The sequence below is a fragment of the Chinchilla lanigera genome, unplaced genomic scaffold, assembly GCF_000276665.1.
Source record: "Chinchilla lanigera isolate Chin_1 unplaced genomic scaffold, ChiLan1.0 scaffold00057, whole genome shotgun sequence".
Taxonomy (NCBI): Eukaryota; Metazoa; Chordata; class Mammalia; order Rodentia; family Chinchillidae; genus Chinchilla; species Chinchilla lanigera.
The window spans coordinates 2,041,570-2,048,901 of NW_004955458.1; positions in this window are offsets into that span (position 1 = coordinate 2,041,570).

Genomic DNA, 7,332 nt, shown 5'->3' on the forward strand with positions numbered 1-7,332 from the left:
GGGTTAAATTCCAAAAGCACAGCAAACAAAGACAAGAAAGAAAGAAAGGAAGAAAGAAAGAAAGAAAGAAAGAAAGAAAGAAAGAAAGAAATAAATAAGGAAGGGAGGGAGGGAAGGAAGGAGGGAGGGAAGGATGGAAGGAAAGAAGGAAGAAAGGAAGGAAGGAAGGAAGGAAGGAAGGAAGGAAGGAAGAAAGAAAGAAAGAAAGAAAGAAAGAAAGAAAGAAAGAAAGAAAGAAAGAAAGAAAAAGACTGGTGAGTTTTCCAGACTAAGTAGGTGAGGCCAGCTGAATGCTCTGTTCTCCTTCCTTTGAGACCACCCATCCCTGTGGTCCCTAAGTCTGCTATGCTTCTGTATGAGAAGCCTGGTGGTGGCCTGGAGCTTTCTTCCCTGTGAGTGAGTGGGTAAGTGATTAATGCTAGGTTCAGTGGTAGAAAGCTCCCTCTACGTAGATATGAGTGGCATTCTTTATCAGCTTAACAATAAGAAAGATGATATCTTGATCCTTTTTAGGAATATTCTTTTTAAAAGGTCAACTTTTTATTATGAAATACTTTAAAACTCCAAGAAATGTTATATAAACACAGAACTTCTATAAATTCTTCACCCAGAGTGCTTGCTGTTAATAATTTATCATAGTTACCTCATCATTTCATCACATAAGTATTAACTTAGTCATTAGATCATGTTGCTCAAGTACACCTAAAGTGTATTTCCTAATAGTGAGGACATTTTTCTAAGTAATTAAAGTATGCCCATCTCTGAGATGAATACACACTTGTCTAATGAAGAGATACTAATGGCAAATAAATACATGAAAAAATGTTCAATGTCATTGGTCATTCAAAAAATGAAAATTAAAACAACACTAAGATTCCATCTCACCCCAGAAAGAATGGCTATCATAAAAAAATCAACCAATAACAAATGCTGGAGAGGCTGTGGGGAGAAAGGAACCCTACTCCACTGCTGGTGGGAGTGTAGATTGGTGAAACCACTGTGGAAATCAGTTTGGAGATTCCTCACAAAACTAGGATTGGAAGTCCCATTTAACCCAGTTATTCTCCTCTGGGTATTTTCCCAGAAGAATTAAAGATATACCAGGGATATATGTTCACCCATGTTTATAACAGCACAGTGTGTTATAGCTAAATCTTGGAAACAACCCAGATGCCCATCCATTGAGGAATGGATAAAAAAAATGTGGTATTTTTATACAATGGAGTATTATTCAGCTATTAAAAAAGATAATGTCAAGGCTTTTGTAGGTAAATGGATGCAATTAGAGACCATACTCATAAGTGAAATAAATCGGACCAAGATGGGTTAACATCATATTGTCTCCTTGGTGTAGGAACCTGAAAGACTAGGTAAAACTCAAAACGTACAATAGATGATAGGAAAGGGAAAGAAATTCTCAAAGGAAGGAATGACTGGGGTGACAGAAAGAAGAAAAAAGAAAGAAGGAACGCAAAATATAAATATATATATGAATAGCTGCGATAACTGTATTGCTGATGTCTGATGGTGTATTGAAATGAATGGTTAATGATTACAGTTTTTTATGTTCTGGTCGATTTTGCATGCTTGTGTCTGGTAGTCTGAGCAACCGATTTGAAGGTAACAATATGCAATGGAATTACAATGGTGAACTCCTGCCATCTTGTCTAGTGAAACTCTGTATTATCTCTATTGTTTTATCGAAGAATTATTTCCTTATTCCCTATAACGGTTTGAGCAATCTTTCATTCTTACATCTAGTAATCTGAGCAACGTAGTTGAGGATAGCAATATGTAATGTAACAACCACTGTTGATTAGTATTATTTTGTCTTGAGACTCTGTATCACTGTGAATGTTCTTACTTTGATTTGTTTATGTTTGTGATACTGGTATGCTGCTACTGTTCTTTTTCTTTGTTTCTCATTTACTACTCTCTTTAAAATAAAAAAATATAAAAAAAAATAAAGTATGCCCATCAAAATCAGTAAATTAACACTGATAAAATACTACCATCTAACTCACATTCAAATTATGTCATTTGTCCCCATAATCTCTTATAGCAAGACATACAGGCAAGAAAACAACAGTCACAAAATTTTCTAATACTAATCAACAGTGGTTGTTACATTACATATCGCTATCCTCAACTATGTTGCTCAGATTACTAGATGTAAGAATGAAAGATTGCTCAAACCATTATAGGGAATAAGGAAATAATTCTTCGATAAAACAGTAGAGATAATACAGAGTTTCACTAGACAAGACCATGCCGTGACTCTCATTCCAAGAGTGCCTGTAGGACCATGCATGACATTTGGTCTTAATATCTCTTTAGTCTCTTAAAGTAGAAAATTCACCCCTGTATCTCCAGGACCAAAAAAAGGAACTCAGTAAATATGTGTGAATGAGTGAACACCAAAAATTTTTCCCTTAAACAGCTAAAAGAAAAAAACAAGACAAGCAAGCTAGCTTCTGGAATCAGATAATGGGGAAACTGAAGCAGAAATGGGAGCAGAGGAGGGCTACTGCAGGAATGAGGCTTGGTCCTGCCTGAGGACCCCTGGGGAGGTGTGAAGCCAGGAATCAATGAACCCAGGGAGAGCTGGCCAAGTGGATAATCATAAAGGCAGATAACAAATGGGTATGACTGGAACAGTCAGTTCCTTGCCCTTTCTCATGTTTACAGAGTGACCTGCAAAGCATTTGCCTTGGACTAAACAAAGAAAAAGGGGAGTGGAGTGGGACCTGAAGTCAACCTGGGCCTTCAGGTGGTCACAGAGGAAAAAGAAAGCGAGAAGGGGTGTTTTTCCAAGGAGACACCAGCTTGTCTACTGAGTCCATTGCTACACACCCGTGTACCTGAGCGGGAAACTCTCTGTTAGCATCCTCATCTTGTTTGTCCCTGTGGGGCTCCAGTAGAGGGAGAGAAGACCATCATGGAAACAGACATATAGAAAGTGGTATAAAGCCCTGCAGGTATCTATGGCATTGCAGAGTGCCAAGGAGTAAGGTCCTAAGGAGCCTTGTATAAAACAAAGAATTATTGAATATCTGAGGAAAATTAGCTGTGCGGTGGAAAAAAAAAATCTAAATGAAGAGACAGTATAACTGATTCCTGGTGAAACAAATATTTTCATTTTATACAAAAATTATACATGGAAAAAATTAAGCGGGGGATTAAATCTATAAAGCTGTGGTAGATTTCTAGGAAGATGAGCCAATCACTAAATAAGGAAGGCGTATGATTTTAGAAGATACTCACTGTCTTAAAAAACCCATTAGTGGAGGGGCAAAGTAACTGAAAGTAGGAGGTGACTGAGTTAATGACTTGGAAATTAAGATTTTCATGAAAGAAAAAGGAGATTAAGACTTTCCTTTTTGTAATCTGAAAGCAAAAAGATGATAGAAATAATAGGACTGAAGTTCGCAGCTATAGAAGATAGGTCCAGGGGACCAAATATTCATTTAAGAAGAGTAGGAGAGAAGAATATGGAAAGGAGATAAGAAGTCAAGGACATGATGGCAGAAAGTTTCCCTGAGGGCAACATACACTAGGTCCAATGTGCACATTAGGTGCTGAGTAAGAATAGTGAAAGAAGTTCCAGCACTCACCGGGGTGGAATCCTGAATTTCAAGGGTAAAGAAGAAATGTAATTTCTGCACAAAACAGTCACTCAAAGGAAAGCAAATCTGCTTAGCGCCAGATATCGTTCTTGCTTCACTGAAAATTAATGGACAAGACATCACAGCCTACACATTCCAGCTAGAATTCTTCAGCCAGTTAATTAAGAGGGCAAATAAAGAGCTGTGAAAGCATATCACTCAGGATCCATTTAATAAAAATTGGTCTACAAACAATACCATTTCAAGAGAACAGATCATGGTACTCAAGAAAGAATGGTAAACAAACTAACATATCGTATCATTAAGTGCAAAAAATTCTTATTGTGTTTAATGCAGTTGTTATGTTTCCTAAAACAGAATATAGTCTCTATTGTATTAGAATTATAATAAAACAGTTATTTTATTATGTGAATTACCTCATTTAATAACAATTTTATTAAAATCTTTACAATACTTTATTAATAAATGCATATATAATATAGTACATAGTTTAAGAATAAATGACATGGTTAGAAAGTAAACTGTAGCTGGGTTTCATTTATAAGAGAATTTAAATATAAATTATATATTAAACAATACAAGAATCTATATAATTCCATGTTATATTAATAGCAAATTAACAATATCTGAAACAAAGTTAGTTAACTTTTTAGTAGAATGAGTGGGGAAGAAGGGTAAATTTTGCAGAATAGAGACCTTATTTTATTGATGGACAAAAAGTCATGAGAGTATTAATACTGTTACAAACATAGATTTATATATGTTTGCCAGAAATTGAAAAATATTTATTCATAGCATGGGTATAGTATGCAGACTGTGGCATTTATGTTACTGGCTTTCTCAGTATCCTTTCTTTCTCCCTGGCATTCTTTCTTCCCTTTATTTTTTCTTTCTTTTTTTTTCTTTCTTACATGCTTTCTTTCTTCCTTTCTCTCTCTTTTTCTTTCTTCTCTTCATTTCTTTTTTCTTTTCTCATTCTTTGTTTCTTAGTAATAGAATTCTGGTTGTACTTAGGGAGTAATGTGTCTGGTTAAAATACAACATTCACAACCACACTTGCAGTTAGGCAGGGGGATACGAGGCTAAATGTGGATTGAAACTGTGTGTTAAATGTCAGCATTTTTTTCTTTCTGTTTTTTAAAGAGAAAAGAATAAAAACAAAATAAGAAAAATAAAGATATAAACAAAATGTAAAAGCAATAAAAATGATACAGAATATCAAAACAAGGTCATAGGAAATTAACAATGGTTGTTGTATTATATACCGTTATCTTCAAAATGGTTACTCAGATAACCAGATCTAGGCATGTATGACTGATCAAACAATTAAATATTAATTGTTCTTTTCAATGAACCAGTAGAAATTAGGAGTACAATTATCTTTCTTTTGGATAATTTTTTTTATTTTAAAGAGAATAGTAAAAAAAAGAACAATAGCAAAATACAAACAAAACAAAGCAAGAACATTAAAAATAATACAGTGTTTCAAACCAAATGGTAGGAATTCACAGTGATTGTTATATTACATATTGTTATCTTCAGTGAAGTTGCTCAGATTACCAGATGCAAGAATGAAAGATTGATCAAACCATTAAAGAGAATAAGAAATTAATAATTAAAAAAAAATGAGAGACAAGGCAGAGTTTCACTAGCCAATATGGTAGGGTTGTTTCCAAGATTTAACTATTACAAATTACACTGCTATAAACAAGGGTGCACATATATCATTGTGGTATGATGTTTTACATTCTTTTGGAAAAATACCTAAAAGGGGAATAGCTTGGTTGAATGGGACCTCTACCATTCAACCCAGCTATTCCCCTTCTGGGTATTTTCCCAGAAGATCTAAAAACATCATATCACAGAGATATATGTACACCTATGTTCATAGCAGCACAATTTGTAATTGCTTAATTGTGGAAGCAACACAAATGTCCATCCACCGAGGATTGGATAAGAAAATTGTGGTACTTTTATAGAATGGAATATTACTCAGCTATAAAGAAAGATAAACTCGAGGCCTTTATAGGTAAATGATCACAACTAGAGACCATACTCATAAGTGAAATAAATCAAACATACATGTGCAAGCACCGCATTTTTTCACTAGCGTAAAACCTGAAAGAGTTGATTTAAACTCGGAGGTATGATAGACATTGTGAAATGATAGGAGAACACTCAAGGGTAAAGGGCAACTGGGATGTGGGAAAAGAGAAGGGAAAGAAGGAGAAATTTTGTATGTATGTATATACAGGATAGTTAACATAGTTGTTCTACTGTCTTCTATTTCTTTGCTGAAAGAAGCTGTTGATGAGTCCTTGATTGATCGATGTTGCATGTCTCTATCTGTTTTCATGAGAAACGGCTTTGAAGATATCAATATGTAATACAACAAGCATTGTTAATTTCCTACCACTTTGTTTGTAACTCTGTATTGTCTGTACTGTTCTTTCACTATTTTGTAAAAGGTTGTCTGTCTGTTAATGTTTTCCTCCTTTTATTTAAAAAAAAAAAAAAAGAGTGGGACCTCTAATCCTAGTTTACTGAGGAATCTCCAGATTGATTTCCACTGGTGCCCCAGTCTTCATTTCTACTAACAGTGGAGAAGGGATCTTTTCTCTGCACAGCCCCTCCAGAATTTGTTATTGGTTGATTTCTTGATGATGGTCATTCTTTCTGGGGTGAGATGGAATAACACTGTTGTTTTAATTTTCACTTCTCAAATGACCAGTGATCTAGAACATTTTTTCATGTATTTATTTGCCATTTGTATGTCTTTATCTGAAAAGTTCAGATAAAGACTTCATCTCAGATGCGCATTTTTGGAGTGGGTCCTTGAATTTTGGGGGCCTGATTTTTGAAATTGTTTATATGTTCTAGGTAGAAGTCCTTTGTCTGGGGGACAGTTGGCTAAATTTTTTTTCCCTGTGTATGGGTTTTCTTTTTACTTTGTTGGTGATTTCTTTTGATGAAGCCCAGGTTTCTTAAAAGTGCTGCCCAGGTTGACACACAATTCTCCTGTCTTTTTTCTTCTTATTATTTTCTGCTTGGAAGTTGGACACTAAGGATGGAGCCATAGCAGCTGCCTTATGGCCTTGAGTTATGTCCTAAGAAAAGTGAGGCAGGAAGGAAACAGGCAGCTGGGTTCCTGAGGACAGTGCACCTCCTTTGCCAGGAGTGTTGGCTGCTTTTCTCTACATTTTTTTTTGTTTAGTGGGCTCTGGGGAAGAGCAAAGCTTATTCCTTTACATTGCTTGTTTTGGTGTTTTTCTTCCATGAAGATGAGCTGAGTTCTACTAATCTATGGATATCCAGAAGCGACAGAGTAAAGAAGAGGAGCACACCTAAACCTAGACTGATCCGGCATACCTTTGGAAAGCAAGGAAACAACAACAACAACAAAATAATAACAGCAGAAAATGAAGCAGAAATAAATGACATGGTTAGGTAGTAAACTGTGGTCAGGTTTCGCTTATAAAAGACATCAGAAAGTAAACTGATACATAAAGGTTGAACAGCAAGGGCAGTCAGAGAAATACTAGATGTGATAGCAATAAGAACATCTGGCAAAGTAGAATTCAAGGCACATATAATAAAAGGGAGCTTAAAGTGCTGTTTGAATTGCATAGAGGAAGAAGGCAAGGAGAGATGAGATAAAAGTTACAAAATTTATACATGAAATTTGTTCGGAATCAAGCAAACTGTG